Source organism: Salvelinus fontinalis, chromosome 28, assembly GCF_029448725.1.
Source record: "Salvelinus fontinalis isolate EN_2023a chromosome 28, ASM2944872v1, whole genome shotgun sequence".
Taxonomy (NCBI): Eukaryota; Metazoa; Chordata; class Actinopteri; order Salmoniformes; family Salmonidae; genus Salvelinus; species Salvelinus fontinalis.
The window spans coordinates 34,861,953-34,879,617 of NC_074692.1; the positions used below are offsets into that span (position 1 = coordinate 34,861,953).

A 17,665-nucleotide genomic window follows, 5' to 3' on the forward strand; every position below is an offset into this window, starting at 1 on the left:
ATGTAGCAGAGCTTGTAGTGGGTTGACAACAGGGCAGGCTATGTAGCGGAGCTTGTAGTGGGTTGACAGCAGGGCAGGCTATGTAGCAGAGCTTGTAGTGGGTTGACAGCAGGGCAGGTTATGTAGCGGAGCTTGTAGTGGGTTGACAGCAGGGCAGGCTATGTAGCGGAGCTTGTAGTGGGTTGACAGCAGGGCAGGCTATGTAGCGGAGCTTGTAGTGGGTTGACAGCAGGGCAGGCTATGTAGCGGAGCTTGTAGTGGGTTGACAGCAGGGCAGGCTATGTAGCGGAGCTTGTAGTGGGTTGACAGCAGGGCAGGCTATGTAGCGGAGCTTGTAGTGGGTTGACAGCAGGGCAGGCTATGTAGCGGAGCTTGTAGTGGGTTGACAGCAGGGCAGGCTATGTAGCGGAGCTTGTAGTGGGTTGACAGCAGGGCAGGCTATGTAGCGGAGCTTGTAGTGGGTTGACAGCAGGGCAGGCTATGTAGCGGAGCTTGTAGTGGGTTGACAGCAGGGCAGGCTATGTAGCGGAGCTTGTAGTGGGTTGACAGCAGGGCAGGCTATGTACCAGAGCTTGTAGTGGGTTGACAGCAGGGCAGGCTATGTAGCGGAGCTTGTAGTGGGTTGAAAGCAGGGCAGGCTATGTAGCGGAGCTTGTAGTGGGTTGACAGCAGGGCAGGCTATGTAGCGGAGCTTGTAGTGGGTTGACAGCAGGGCAGGCTATGTAGCGGAGCTTGTAGTGGGTTGACAGCAGGGCAGGCTATGTAGCAGAGCTTGTAGTGGGTTGACAGCAGGGCAGGCTATGTAGCAGAGCTTGTAGTGGGTTGACAGCAGGGCATGGTTTTTGAGTGAGGAGTGTATACCGGGGGGCTTGCTTCCTGTCTTGCGTTATTAATTCCTGATGTTCACAGTTGACCTACCGTTCACACTACGAACTAGTCTGGGATGCTGGGCCGTAAATGAATGTGTGTGATAGCGAGAGAGAGGGAGCCTATGTATTATTTTAACTATCAATTCATGTTTATGTATTTTGTAGTATGGAAGTCAGGTGTCATTCCATGAGACAGTTAAGGTGAAACAAAGGTTATTAACCGTTCATACTGATAAAGCCCAATAACCTGTACTGTAAATACAGTACCTGTAAATCTAGCTTTGGCCCTGCACTCAGGTAATAGCAAAAGACTGGCATAGACCGACAATAGACTGTCTCCCCTCACCGCCTTCACAGAAAACAATTCCCTTTTATACCCAGGGCCGCTTCAACTAATGTGTAATATAGATAATTTAGTCTTGGAGAATAAAGGAGAACAAAGCAGCAAGGAGGCTCATAGAGAAACACAAAGAGAGAAGACAGAGAGAACACTTCTCTGACAGCCAAATAATGAGTCTATTTGAAGATCTCACATCATTTTATTGTCTTTATCTTCTGTTCAGTTCCGCTCTGTTCTGTGTGCTTTAGACGAGAGGACTGCCTTGGAAAGAAAAGCTTGGAGCCAGCACAGGTCTCAAGTAAATTACCCATGTTTATTTATTTTGAGACGTCGCCCGCCGCCCCCTTAAGCGGGCCACCCTCTGGGTTTCTCATCGACCCGACTGCCGTGCGCCAAATCTCATTCAGATGAGACGCTCTTGCCTTGAAAGACAAAAATAAAGAGTCTCACGCTTGAAAAAGTGTTTTTATAACGAAGAAAAAGGAGGGGGTTGAGCGAGGAGGAGGAGGGGAGGGAGGGCAGCGGCGGCGGGTAGAGAGGAGAGAGATAAACTAAGAAGCGCCTGGAAGGAGACGGAGAGAGAGGGAGAGAAGGAAAGAGAGAGATAGACTTCAGACTTAAACCAAGACCCAGACACAGTCTGAGAAGCAAACAAAGAGGAAGAGAAAGTTGGGGACCTTCGTTGGATTAGTTGGAAGCTGGGATCAGAGCTCTAGTTAGCTGGAGCCTCACAAGGACATGAACAGAGGGGAATAAGATGATAAACTAACGAGGGAGGGAGGGAGGGAGGGAGGGAGGGAGGGAGGGAGGGAGGGAGGGAGGGGGATCAGAGGGAGGGAGGAGGAGATGAACGAGGGACGAGAGGAAGAAGTGGAAACGGGTATGAGAGGGTCCCAGGGGTTTAGGAGGGGAGCAGGATTGCTCGGTGAAGTGCACCCCCCATGGAGAACCTCGACAGGGGGGCAGAAAATCTCTCTACCTACCCCCCACAGAGAGAGGGAGAGAGAACGAGAGAGCGAGCACAGAGCAGAAACATAGAGATGGAGACTAATATAACTGTTGAAAAGGGCATATGCAGCAAATAAAGTGTGTATCGGGGTTGTAGGGAGGTGGGGAAGGGGGGGTATTTCTGGAGATGTTTGAATAGCAGGGGGTCTATATTTTCCATAGCCCACTTCCCTCATATCTTCATATCCTCCACTCCTCTGTCTCCAGTCATTTCAGATACTATTCACTAAATGGGGTGTATGGGGGGTGTATTATATGTGGTATGTACAGTATCTGGATCTAGAGTAGATTATGGGAATATAAAGCTGAACACTGTAAACTGAACACTAAAAGCTCTGACGAGTCCCTTCCAATACACCTGATTGGGAAGGTCTTTTCTCAAGGTTTCATGGTTAGATTGGTCTCTTGAAGAGCTTTGTTGTATTAAATAGCTTGTTTCAGGCATGCTTGTACTTTTACATATAATATATTTGATAATATAAAATTATACTAAAAACGCTATTTAAGAAAATGATTTCATCCAAATCAGACTTACGCTGAACACATACAGTTTATATGTACTGTTCGTGTCCCAGGTACCAACCTCCAACCAACCAGATTTTTATCGATCTTATAGTCCTATTCTCGACACATTCCTGACTACAAGTTCTAATAGAGTCCACTGAGTGTACAAAACATTAGGAACACCTTCCTACTATTGACTTGCAACCCCCTTTTGCCCTCAGAACAGCCTCAATTCGTCAGGGCATGCTGGACCATGTTGACTCCAATGCTTCCCACAGTTGTGTCAAGTTGGCTGGATGTCCTTTGGGTGGTGGACCATTCTTGATACACACGGGAAACTGTTGAGCGTGAAAAACCTAGCAGTGTTGCAGTTCTTGACACAAAATGGTGCGCCTGGCTCCTACTACCATAGCCGTTCAAAGGCACTTCAATCTTTTGTCTTGCCCATTCACACTATGAATGGCACCCATACACAATCCATGTCTCAATTCTCTCACAGCTTACAGCTCATTCTTCTTCAAACTGTCTCCTCCCCTTCATCTACACTGGTGACATCAATAAGGGATCATCTTTCACCTGGATTCACCTGGTCAGTCTACGGAAAGAGAAGATATTCAGAATGTTTTTGTACACTCAGATGTCTGTATAACCTTGAGCATTTCGAAAAGTACATTGGTGATGTCTCATTGGAATGTAAGGTGGACTCGTTCATCTATTCTACAATAATTACTATTGATAATACATTCCTTACGAAAATTAAAGGAAAATACACGAGGGCTAAGATGTACTTGTGTCGCCCAAAGATTTAAATGTTATTTATTAAGGAAAGAAAAACTTTCTCATTTTCCAACGCAAATCTTACGGTAAGATGTTTCAAGATGTCTTCACAAATGACATCTCAAGCCCTGGTGATGACTGGGTATGTATGAAAGGGAAATGTCAAATAGAAACAATATATTTGGGTTGTTTTTCCTTGATTTATACCGCCTCATTGTAATTTATTCAGGGGAGAAGGGGGGGGAGGGGGGGGGGGGCATTATGTTCTATGTTCCTTCAAGGTGTTAGAACGTTATGTTCTATGTTCCTTCAAGGTGTTAGAATGTTATGTTCTATGTTCCTTCAAGGTGTTAGAATGTTATGTTCTATGTTCCTTCAAGGTATTAGAATGTTATGTTCTATGTTCCTTCAAGGTGTTAGAATGTTATGTTCTATGTTCCTTCAAGGTGTTAGAATGTTATGTTCTATGTTCCTTCAAGGTGTTAGAATGTTATGTTCTATGTTCCTTCAAGGTATTAGAATGTTATGTTCTATGTTCCTTCAAGGTGTTAGAATGTTATGTTCTATGTTCCTTCAAGGTGTTAGAATGTTATGTTCTATGTTCCTTCAAGGTGTTAGAATGTTATGTTCTATGTTCCTTCAAGGTGTTAGAATGTTATGTTCTATGTTCCTTCAAGGTGTTAGAATGTTATGTTCTATGTTCCTTCAAGTTGTTAGAATGTTATGTTCTATGTTCCTTCAAGGTGTTAGAATGTTATGTTCTATGTTCCTTCAAGGTGTTAGAATGTTATGTTCTATGTTCCTTCAAGGTGTTAGAATGTTATGTTCTATGTTCCCTCAAGGTGTTAGAATGTTATGTTCTATGTTCCCTCAAGGTGTTAGAATGTTATGTTCTATGTTCCTTCAAGGTGTTAGAATGTTATTTTCTATAAATCAGAGAGAAGAAAGGGAGAGAGGGGTTGATGGAACGAGAGGAGGAGGGGCCGGGTGGCAGAGGAGGGGAGGGGGAGGCGGGACTAGGAATTTCCCTAAGGGGTTTTTGTGTTTGCTCTCTCTCTCACTCGGTTAACCGCAAAGCAAAGTCACATACACTCTCACTCATTCTCTCTTTTTGACACAGAACCAGAGACGCACATGACACATACACATACACACACACTCACAGACACCACTCCTTAGCATAGCGGGACAAGCAGCTCACAAACAACAGAGACATCTACTTGGATTTTCTCAGAGGCTTTAAGAAGAGACCAGACACAGAGGACTGGAGAGAAGAGACCAGACACAGAGGACTGGAGAGAAGAGACCAGACACAGAGGACTGGAGAGAAGAGACCAGACACAGAGGAGTGGAAAGAAGAGACCAGACACAGAGGACTGGAGAGAAGAGACCAGACACAGAGGACTGGAGAGAAGAGACCAGACACAGAGGACTGGAGAGAAGAGACCAGACACAGAGGACTGGAGAGAAGAGACCAGACCAGACACAGAAGACTGGAGAGAAGAGACCAGACCAGACACAGAGGACTGGAGAGAAGAGACCAAACACAGAGGAGTGGGGAGAAAAAAAGTAGGAAGACAGCGGAAGCCACAGAAAGAGGAAGAGAAGAGACAAGACCGGAGTCCCAGTGACTCAGGTAAGACCTCACTCTCTCTCCCTACAGTATGTATCTTATTCATACACTGAAACTCTCACCCACACTTCCGGTCTCACTTTCTCTCTCTATCGCTTTTTTAACTCTTCCCCTCAGAGGAAGTGGTCTGTGAATGTTGGTTTGTTCTGAGAGTCATACCGTGTGTGTGTGTGTGTGTGTGTGTGTGTGTGTGTGTGTGTGTGTGTGTGTGTGTGTGTGTGTGTGTGTGTGTGTGTGTGTGTGTGTGTGTGTGTGTGTGTGTGTGTGTGTGTGTGTGTGTGTGTGTGTGTGTGTGTGTGTGTAGGAGAGAGAAAGAGAGGTTACTGATATGGTCTGTTTGGCAACAGTTAGTGGAAGAGTTGTGGTATGTGGATAAACTGGTAGTGATGGACACGCAAAATGTGTTGTGGCATGTAGGAAACATTCTGTTAGTTAATCATAACTCCAGGGTAGGAAACATTCTGTTAGTTAATCATAACTCCAGGTAGGAAACATTCTGTTAGTTAGTCATAACTCCAGGTAGGAAACATTCTGTTAGTTAATCATAACTCCAGGTAGGAAACATTCTGTTAGTTAATCATAACTCCAGGTAGGAAACATTCTGTTAGTTAATCATAACTCCAGGTAGGAAACATTCTGTTAGTTAGTCATAACTCCAGGGTAGGAAACATTCTGTTAGTTAGTCATAACTCCAGGTAGGAAACATTCTGTTAGTTAGTCATAACTCCAGGTAGTAAACATTATGTTAGTTAATCATAACTCCATGTAGGAAACATTCTGTTAGTTAGTCATAACTCCAGGGTAGGAAACATTCTGTTAGTTAATCATAACTCCAGGTAGGAAACATTCTGTTAGTTAGTCATAACTCCAGGTAGGAAACATTCTGTTAGTTAATCATAACTCCAGGTAGGAAACATTCTGTTAGTTAGTCATAACTCCAGGTAGTAAACATTCTGTTAGTTAATCATAACTCCAGGGTAGTAAACATTCTGTTAGTTAATCATAACTCCAGGTAGTAAACATTCTGTTAGTTAGTCATAACTCCAGGTAGTAAACATTCTGTTAGTTAATCATAACTCCAGGTAGTAAACATTCTGTTAGTTAGTCATAACTCCAGGTAGTAAAAATTCTGTTAGTTAATCATAACTCCAGGGTAGTAAACATTCTGTTAGTTAATCATAACTCCAGGTAGTAAACATTCTGTTAGTTAATCATAACTCCAGGTAGTAAATATTCTGTTAGTTAATCATAACTCCAGGGTAGTAAACATTCTGTTAGTTAATCATAACTCCAGGGTAGGAAACATTCTGTTAGTTAATCATAACTCCAGGGTAGTAAACATTCTGTTAGTTAATCATAACTCCAGGGTAGTAAACATTCTGTTAGTTAATCATAACTCCAGGGTAGTAAACATTCTGTTAGTTAATCATAACTCCAGGGTAGTAAACATTCTGTTAGTTAATCATAACTCCAGGGTAGTAAACATTCTGTTAGTTAATCATAACTCCAGGTAGGAAACATTCTGTTAGTTAATCATAACTCCAAGTAGTAAACATTCTGTTAGTTAATCATAACTCCAGGTAGTAAACATTCTGTGGTTGATCATAACATCCTTTATGTCTCTCCGCTCTCTATCTCTCCGCTCTATATCTCTCTATAGCCCCCTCTCTATACCTCCCTATGTATCTCTCCCCCTTTCTGTCTCTCCACTCTCTATTTCCCCCTCTCTATCTCTCCGCTCTATATCTCTCTATAGCCCCCTCTCTATACCTCCCTATGTATCTCTCCCCCTTTCTGTCTCTCCACTCTCTATTTCCCCCTCTCTATCTCTCCACTCTCTATCTCCGGAGAGGGGAGAGATGGAGAGGGGAGCGATAGACTGTGATAGAGAGAGAGAGAGGGGAGGGAATGGTGTCAGTTTTACAGGCTCCTGACCAGTTATATTTTGTGTCATTTTTTGCGCTGATCTTATGTTTTTTGTACATCATGTTACCTATAAACTATAAAAGAAAGTCTCCATATGTACACTCCCAGTAATCTTCACCCTGAAGAAGGCACAGTAATGCTGAAACGTTGGTGATTTACGCAATAAATTACTGGGAGTTTATATATATATATATATTATATATTCATTTTTATAGTTTAGAATTTATTTGCCGTTAGTCAGAACCTCCACAAAAAATAATTTTCTTGGTTTGCGCCAGCTCATGCTTTGTTATTGTACATAATGTTACTGCCATCGTTTCCTATGACCAAAAATAGCTTTTGGACATCAGAACGGCTATCACTAACCTACATTTGGACGAGGACTTCTACTTCAATGTGTCGGAGGCGAAAAACATATTGATTATCACGGACCAGGCCGTAATCCCCGATACTCGTAGAAGGGGAAGACTGCACTATAGATGCTGGCACACAGGCACCCTGTTGAGACTATGGTGGCAAAACACTAAATCATCAATACCCTCTGTTCTATTGGCGAATGTGCAATCGCTAGAGAATAAACCGGTGAAGCTCCGTTCGAGACTATCCCATCAACAGGACATAGAGAAGCAACTGTAATATACTATGCTTCTCAGAGTCATGGCTGAACAAGGAGTCATGGATCATGTAAATCCAGCTGGTTTTTGTGTGCATCGGCAGGACAGAACGGCAGAGTCCTGTAAGGTCAGGGGTGGTGGTGTGTGTCTCTTTTCTTTAACAGCTGGTGCTCAATCTCTAATATTAAGGACGTCTCTTGGTTCTGCTCAACCTGAGTTAGAATCCCTCATGATAAGCTAGCAGACACCAGACTATTTACAAAGAGACTTTTCATTGGAATTTTTCATACCTTTCTATTTACCACCACAAACTGATGCTGGCACTAAGACCGCACTCAACAAAATCTGTAAGGCCATAGGCAAACAAGAACATGCTTATCTAGAGGTGAGGCCCCTTAGTGGCCGGTAATTTTAATGCAGGGAAACTGAAATTTTTACCTCATTTCTACCAGCAAAATCACATGTGCAACTAGAGGCGAAAAAACTGTAGATCACCTTCACTCTACACACAGAAACACATATAAAACTCTAGATCACCTTCACTCTACACACAGAAACACATATAAAACTCTAGACCACCTTCACTCTACACACAGAAACACATATAAAACTCTAGACCACCTTCACTCTACACACAGAAACACATATAAAACTCTAGACCACCTTAATTAACGCTTGACCCCCATTTGGCAAATCTGACCATAATTGTATTCTCCTGATTCCTGCTTACAAGCAAAAAGTCAAACATGAAGAAGCAGTGACGCGCTCCATTCGGAATTGGTCCGATGATCAATACATGCATGGCGCCGACCGAGATGGCCGCCTCGCTTCGCGTTCCTTGGAAAATATGCAGTATTTTGTTTTTTTATGTGTTATTTCTTACATCTGTACCCCAGGTAATCTTAGGTTTCATTACATACAGTCGGGAGGAACTACTGAATATACGATTAACGTCAACTCACCATCGTTATAACCAGGAATATGACTTTCCCGAAACGGATCCAGTGTTTTGCCTTCCACCCAATACAATGGATCTGATCCCAGCCGGGGACCCTATGCGACGCCGTAAAAGGGGCAAACGTAGCGGTCTCTTGGTCAGGCTTCGGGAACGGGCACATCGCGCTCCACTCCCTAGCATACTACTCGCCAATGTCCAGTCTCTTGACAATAAGGTTGATGAAATCCGAGCACGGGTAGCATTCCAGAGAGACATCAGGGATTGCAACGTGCTCTGCTTCACGGAAACATGGCTAACTCAAGAGACGCTAACGGAGTTGGTGCAGCCAGCTGGTTTCTTCATGCATCGCGCCGACAGAAACAATCATAATCACAGCCGTATATATTCCCCCCCAAGCAGACACATCGATGGCCCTGAACGAACTTTATCTGACTCTTTGTAAACTGGAAACCACACACCCTGAGGCTGCATTCATCGTAGCTGGGGATTTTAACAAGGCTAATCTAAAAACAAAACTCCCTAAATTCTATCAGCATATCGATTGTGCTACCAGGGCTGGAAAAACCCTAGATCATTGTTATACTAATTTCCGCGACGCATATAAGGCCCTCCCCCGCCCCCCTTTCGGAAAAGCTGACCACGACTCCATTTTGTTGATTCCAGCCTACAAACAGAAACTAAAACAACAAGCTCCCGCACTCAGGTCTGTTCAACGCTGGTCCGACCAATCTGATTCCACGCTTCAAGACTGCTTCGATCACGCGGATTGGAATATGTTCCGCATTGCGTCCAACAACAATATTGACGAATATGCTGATTCGGTGAGCGAGTTCATTAGGAAGTGCATTGACGATGTCGTACCCACAGCAACGATTAAAACATCCCCAAACCAGAAACCGTGGATTGACGGCAGCATTCGCGTGAAACTGAAAGCGCGAACCACTGCTTTTAACCAGGGCAAGGTGACCGGAAGCATGACCGAATACAAACAGTGTAGCTATTCTCTCCGCAAGGCAATCAAACAGGCTAAGTCCCAGTACAGAGACAAAATCGAGTCGCAATTCAACAGCTCAGACACAAGAGGTATGTGGCAGGGTCTACAGTCAATCACGGATTACAAAAAGAAAACCAGCCCCGTCGCGGACCAGGATGTCTTGCTCCCAGACAGGCTAAACAACTTTTTTGCCCGCTTTGAGGACAATACAGTGCCACTGACACGGCCCCCTACCAAAACCTGCGGGCTCTCCTTCACTGCAGCCGAGGTGAGTAAAACATTTAAACGTGTTAACCCTCGCAAGGCTGCAGGCCCAGACGGCATTCCCAGCCGCGTCCTCAGAGCATGCGCAGACCAGCTGGCTGGTGTGTTTACGGACATATTCAATCAATCCTTATCCCAGTCTGCTGTTCCCACATGCTTCAAGAGGGCCACCATTGTTCCTGTTCCCAAGAAAGCTAAGGTAACTGAGCTAAACGACTACCGCCCCGTAGCACTCACTTCCGTCATCATGAAGTGCTTTGAGAGACTAGTCAAGGACCATATCACCTCCACCCTACCGGACACCCTAGACCCACTCCAATTTGCTTACCGACCCAATAGGTCCACAGACGACGCAATCGCAACCACACTGCACACTGCCCTAACCCATCTGGACAAGAGGAATACCCATGTGAGAATGCTGTTTATCGATTACAGCTCAGCATTTAACACCATAGTACCCTCCAAACTCGTCATCAAGCTCGAGACCCTGGGTCTCGACCCCGCCCTGTGCAACTGGGTCCTGGACTTCCTGACGGGCCGCCCCCAGGTGGTGAGGGTAGGTAACAACATCTCCACCCCGCTGATCCTCAACACTGGGGCCCCACAAGGGTGCGTTCTGAGCCCTCTCCTGTACTCCCTGTTCACCCACGACTGCGTGGCCATGCACGCCTCCAACTCAATCATCAAGTTTGCGGATGACACTACAGTGGTAGGCTTGATTACCAACAACGACGAGACGGCCTACAGGGAGGAGGTGAGGGCCCTCGGAGTGTGGTGTCAGGAAAATAACCTCACACTCAACGTCAACAAAACAAAGGAGATGATTGTGGACTTCAGGAAACAGCAGAGGGAGCACCCCCCTATCCACATCGACGGGTCAGTAGTGGAGAAGGTGGAAAGTTTTAAGTTCCTCGGTGTACACATCACGGACAAACTGAATTGGTCCACCCACACAGACAGCGTCGTGAAGAAGGCGCAGCAGCGCCTCTTCAACCTCAGGAGGCTGAAGAAATTCGGCTTGTCACCAAAAGCACTCACAAACTTCTACAGATGCACAATCGAGAGCATCCTGTCGGGCTGTATCACCGCCTGGTACGGCAACTGCTCCGCCCACAACCGTAAGGCTCTCCAGAGGGTAGTGAGGTCTGCAGAACGCATCACCGGGGGCAAACTACCTGCCCTCCAGGACACCTACACCACCCGATGTCACAGGAAGGCCATAAAGATCATCAAGGACAACAACCACCCAAGCCACTGCCTGTTCACCCCGCTATCATCCAGAAGGCGAGGTCAGTACAGGTGCATCAAAGCAGGGACCGAGAGACTGAAAAACAGCTTCTATCTCAAGGCCATCAGATTGTTAAACAGCCACCACTAACATTTAGCGGCCGCTGCCAACATACTGACTCAACTCCAGCCACTTTAAAAATGGGAATTGATGGAAATTATGTAAAAATGTACCACTAGCCACTTTAAACAATGCCACTTAATATAATGTTTACATACCCTACATTACCCATCTCATATGTATATACTGTACTCTATATCATCTACTGCATCTTGCCATCTTTATGTAATAATTTGTAAGTCGCTCTGGATAAGAGCGTCTGCTAAATGACTTAAATGTAAATGTAAATGTAATACATGTACCACTAGCCACTTTAAACTATGCCACTTTATGTTTGCATACCCTACAGTACTCATCTCATATGTATATACCGTACTCTATACCATCTACTGCATCTTGCCTATGCCATTCTGTACCACCACTCATTCACATATCTTTATGTACATATTCTTTATCCCTTTACACTTGTGTGTGTATAAGGTAGTAGTTGTGGAATTGTTAGGTTAGATTACTTGTTGGTTATTACTGCATTGTCGGAACTAGAAGCACAAGCATTTCGCTACACTCGCATTAACATCTGCTAACCATGTGTATGTGACTAATAAAATTTGATTTGATTTGATTTGATTTGATTTGAAGTAGATACTAAGCTAAACGACTGTTTCGCTGGCACAGACCCGGAATATGTTTCGAGATTCATCTGATAACAACATTGAGAAGTTTATCACATCAGTCACCGGCTTCATTAATAAGTGCATCAACGATGTTGTCGCCACAGTGACCGTACGTACATATCCCAACCAGAAGCCATAGTTTTCAGGCAACATCCACACCGAGCTAAAGGCTAGAGCTGCCACTTTCAAGGAGCAGGACACTAATCTGACGCTTATAAGAAATCCTGCCATGCCCTCCGACAAAACATCAAACAGGCAAAGCGTCAATACAGCACTAAGATCAAATCCTACTACACAGGCTCTGATGCTCATCGGATGTGGCAGGACTTGCAAACTATCACGGATTACAAAGGGAAACCCAGCCGAGAGCTGCGCAATGACTCGAGCCTACCAGACGAGCTATATGCATTTTATGCTTGCTTCAAGGCAAGCAACACAGAACCATTCGTGAGAGCACCAGCTGTTCCGGATGACCGTATAATCACGGTTTCCGTAGCTGATGTGAGTACTCAGAGCATGCGCAGGCCAGCTGGTATGTTTCTTCACTGACATTTTCTTCACTGACATTTTCAATAGTCCCTGTGCATAAGAACACCTAGGTAACCTGTCTAAATCTCACATCTGCAGTCATGAAATGCTTTGAAAGGCTGGTCATGGCTCACATCAACACCATCATCCCAGAAACCCTCGACCCACTCCAATTCGCATGCCACCCCAACGGATCCACAGATGACGCAATATCTATTGCACTGCACACTGCGCTTTCCCACTTGGACAAAAGGAACATCTACGTGAGAATACTGTTCATTGACTGTAGCTCACCGTTTAACACCATAATGCCCTCCAAGCTCATCACTAAGTTAAAGTCCCTGGGACTGAACACAGCCCCCAGGTGGTGAGGACAGGCAACAACACATACGGCACGCTGACCCTCAACACAGGGGCCACTCAGTAATGCATGCTCAGTCTCCACCTGTGCACCCTGTTCACCCACGACTTCGTAGCCACGCACGACTCCAACACCATTATCAATTTTGCCGATGACGGTGGTAGGCCTGATCACCGACGACGATGAGACAGCCTACAGGGAGGAGGTCAGATACCTGGCTGTGTGGTACCAGGGCCGGGCCAAAATGAATCAGTTGGACTGGCAATAGATTTTTATAGGCGGGCCCATTGTTAACAGGTGTTACAATAATGACCATAGACAGCTCCTGAATTTATAGTTTGGGGGAAGCTTACAATTTATCCTACCAAACTGTTTGCCAATTATGATTATTTTTACATGCTCATTTTCGTGGAACATTTTCATTTCAATAAAGTTTTCGTTGCTCAAATTTATTGTCAGGTGGTTCATAATAAAAAGATGAATTAAAATGATAAAAATCTAAAAGTTAAAATTCAACTAATGCAAGAACAACACCCATTGACGTCTGGACACATTGATACACCGTGATCCATTGATATATGGACACATTGATACACCGTGATCCATTGATATATGGACACATTGATACACCGTGATCCATTGACATATGGACACATTGATACTTTATTTTTAGTTATTTTGAAATTATTTTTATTTAACCAGGTAGGTTAGTTGAGAACAAGTTCTCATTTACAACTGCGACCTGGCCAAGATAAAGCAAAGCAGTGCCACACAAACAACAACACAGAGTTACACATGGGATAAACAGCCGTACAGTCAATAACACAATAGAAAAAAAAATAAAGTCTATATACAGTGTGTGCAAATGGCATGAGGAGATAAGGCAATAAATAGGCCATAGTAGCGAAGTACAGTAATCCCTCGTTTATCGCGGGGGTTACGTTCCGAAAATGACCCGCAATAAGTGAAATCCGCGAAATAGAAAACTTTTTTTTTTTTTACAATTAGCAACTATTACATGTATACAAATACAGTGACTCACGTGTAGGCCGTTTCACTGCTCTTCGGAGCGTTTCGTCGACATTATGGGTTTAGGAGATGTTCGAAATTACAAGATAATTTGGCCAACTTAATGTAAATTTGCCAAGCTGTTTTATGTACGTACACATAACTGCACGAGACGACAAAATGATAGCACAATTCGTAGCATGTTTTGATACAAGAAGCGGGAGTGAGTTTTTAGCGAATCAGAATGCAGAGCACAATGCACCAAAAAAATAAAAAAAATGCATTATGAAAATCCGCGAAATAGCGAATCCGCGATAAGTGAACCGCGAAGTGGCGAGGGATCACTGTAATTACAGTTTAGCAAATTAACACTGGAGTGATAAATGTGCAGATGATGATGTGCAAGTAGAAATACTGGTGTGCAAAAGAGCAGAAAAGTACATTTAAAACAATATGGGGATGAGGTAGGAAGTTGGATGGGCTATTTACAGATGAGCTATGTACAGCTGCAGCGATCGGTTAGCTGCTCAGATAGATGATGTTTAAAGATAGTGAGGGAAATATAAGTCTCCAACTTCAGCGATTTTTGCAATTCGTTCCAGTCATTGGCAGCAGAGAACTGGAAGGAAAGGCAGCCAAAGAGGTATTGGCTTTGGGGATGACGAGTGAGATATACCTGCTGGAGCGCGTGCCAGGGGTGGGTGTTGTTATCGTGACCAGTGAGCTGAGATAAGGCGGAACTTTACCTAGCAAAGACTTATTGATGACCTGGAGCCAGTGGGTCTGGCGACGAATATGTAGCGAGGGCCAGCCGACGAGAGCTATCTGTCTTGACTTGAGCTATCGCTAGTGAAGTGCAACATTGTATCAACTCAGCAGGTTGGCGTGCTCTGGTGCGGCTCCCTCCACGTTATCAGGACAGAGAAACCACACACATGATCATTGGTCACATAAAGCAAAACTTGTTTCTCACAAGTGTAGCAAGTAGTCAACTCTGCATATCAGCACAATTTACCACCTTTATTATTTATTTATCTTAGTTATTTTGCACTGATTCATTTGCACTGGCTCTATACACTCTACACACACACACACACACACACACACACACACACACACACACACACACACACACACACACACACACACACACACACACACACACACACACACACACACACACACACACACACACTACATGCGCTCATACACACAAGACACACACATGCATATTGATGCAACACACACACTCACACACAGACATACTTTCACACTTCACATACAATTCTTCTACTCTGTTTATAATAATATCCTCTTCTTCTTCTTCTACTCTGTTTATAATAATATCCTCTTCTTCTACTCTGTTTATAATAATATCCTCTTCTTCTTCTTCTACTCTGTTTATAATAATATCCTCTTCTTCTACTCTGTTTATAATAATATCCTCTTCTTCTTCTGCTACTCTGTTTATAATAATATCCTCTTCTACTACTCTGTTTATAATAATATCCTCTTCTTCTTCTGCTACTCTGTTTATAATAATATCCTCTTCTTCTTCTGCTACTCTGTTTATAATAATATCCTCTTCTTCTTCTTCTACTCTATTTATAATTATATCCTCTTCTTCTTCTTCTACTCTGTTTATAATAATATCCTCTTCTTCTTCTGCTACTCTGTTTATAATAATATCCTCTTCTTCTTCTGCTACTCTGTTTATAATAATATCCTCTTCTTCTTCTTCTACTCTGTTTATAATAATATCCTCTTCTTCTTCTGCTACCCTGTTTATAATAATATCCTCTTCTTCTTCTGCTACTCTGTTTATAATAATAATAATATCTTCTTCTTCTTCTTGTCTCAACATTTGAAATTATACTCCAGACACATTTTCTTCACACATTTTAGATGCTTTTCAATAATCATTTACCCAAATTGCTGGCTTCCCCCAAATAGAACTAGGCCTACGCACTTGTGATTTGAAACAATCCACAGCTAAGTCAAGCTCTCTGGTAAAGTATTTTGAATGATTTTCTTTAGACAGGATAATATAATTTTGGCAAAACATAAATTGACTTTAGGGGAAGCCAGCATCCTAACAGTGCACTGTGCACCCGGCAACTTTCCTTTCTAATTCGTGAGTAGCTGAAACCAGAGATCTGTAAATAATGACGAGATGCTCATGTCTCCACCCTAACAATGCGAGTCGTTGTCACCAAGGCGGGAATCCAGGCAAAAAGCTTAGGTCTAGATATTATGCCCATAGAAACGCAAATGGGCTTATTCGGGACAGATTTTGGCAAGAGTGAGCCATCTCGCTTCTCCTCTTCCTCTCTGCTAAAATTATCGAGTGAAACCGTGCCCCTCTGTCTTCCTATATGTAGCCAATATATCAGCAGCATTCCACCCTGCATACCACTGCTGGCTTGCTTCTGAAGCTAAGCAGGGTTGGTCCTGGTCAGTCCCTGGATGGGAGACCAGATGCTGCTGGAAGTGGTATTGGAGGGCCAGTAGGAGGCACTCTTTCCTCTGGTCTAATAAAATATCCCAATGCCCCTGGGCAGTGATTGGGGACACTGCCCTGTGTGTAGGGTGCCGTCTTTCGGATGGGACGTTAAACGGGTGTCCTGACTCTCTGAGGTCATTAAAGATCCCATGGCACTTATCGTAAGAGTAGGGGTGTTAACCCCGGTGTCCTGGCTAAATTCCCAATCTGGCCCTCAAACCATCATGGTCACCTAATAATCCCCAGTTTACAATTGGCTCATTCATCCCCCTCCTCTCCCCTGTAACCATTCCCCAGGTCGTTGCTGCAAATGAGAACGTGTTCTCAGTCAACTTACCTGGTAAAATAACGGTTAAATAAATAAGTAAAAATGCTGTCTGGCAAAAAGTATGACATGCCATACTCCTTTTGTCCAGACAGTATCAGATGCATGGTCTACACATACGGAGACAGAGGGGCGCTGTTTCGCTCGTTTGGATGCTTTATCTGTCTCTGTTAATGCTCGTCTCAGTCAACTACATGATCAATATTTCAATATTATATTTGGACGGGCAAGGAGGTAGGGCGGGACATGTCCCCTTGGGACCGCTGGTAACGCCGGCCCTGTGCCAGAACAACAACCTCTCCCTCAATTTGGGCAAGACAAAGGAGCTTATTGTGGACTACAGAAAATGAAAAGCTGAAGAACGGGTTGAAAGGTTCAAGTTCCTCCATGTCCGCATCACTAAGGACCTATCCCGGTCCAAACACACCAACACAGCTGTGAAGAGGGCAAAACAACGCCTCTTCCACCTCAGGAAGAGAACATCTTGACTGGCTGCATCACCGCCTGGTATGGCAACTGCTCGGCATCTGACCACAAAGCACTGCAGAAGGTACATCACTGGGGCTGAACTTCCTGCCATCCAGGACCTCTATACCAGGCGGTGTCAGAGGAAGGCCCTAAAAATTGTCAAAGACTCCAGCCACCCAAGTCATGGACTGTTTTCTCTGCTACCACACGGCAAGCGGTACCGGAGTGCCAAGTCTAGGACCAAGAGGCACCTGAACAGCTTTTACCTCCGAGCCATAAGACTGCTGCACAATTCATCAAATGTCTAACCGGACAATTTACATTGAGCACCTTTATTAAGTATTTATTTACACACACAAAACACACACATGCATATTGTCGCCACACACACACACTGATAAATACACACTTTCACACTGTATAAAGTCTAAGAGTGAGTGCTGGGCGATCATCACACTCCAGTGGGTTTTCAGAGTTGACAGGACCCCCAACTGACTGCCAGGTGGAGGGAGCAGGTGAGGTCCCACTTTACACACACACACACACACACACACACACACACA

General features: G+C 44.2%; 1 protein-coding gene across 1 annotated transcript in view; it reads left to right on the forward strand.

The window, feature by feature from the left end:
- The first annotated feature begins 4,566 nt into the window (after positions 1 to 4,566).
- Positions 4,567 to 17,665, forward strand: part of hs3st1l2 (heparan sulfate (glucosamine) 3-O-sulfotransferase 1-like 2) — a 47,178-nt gene continuing 34,079 nt past the window's right edge. The window contains exon 1 of the mRNA XM_055887568.1: positions 4,567 to 5,134. The gene's annotated coding sequence lies outside the window, so the exon portion shown is untranslated. The remainder of the gene's footprint in view (positions 5,135 to 17,665) is intronic.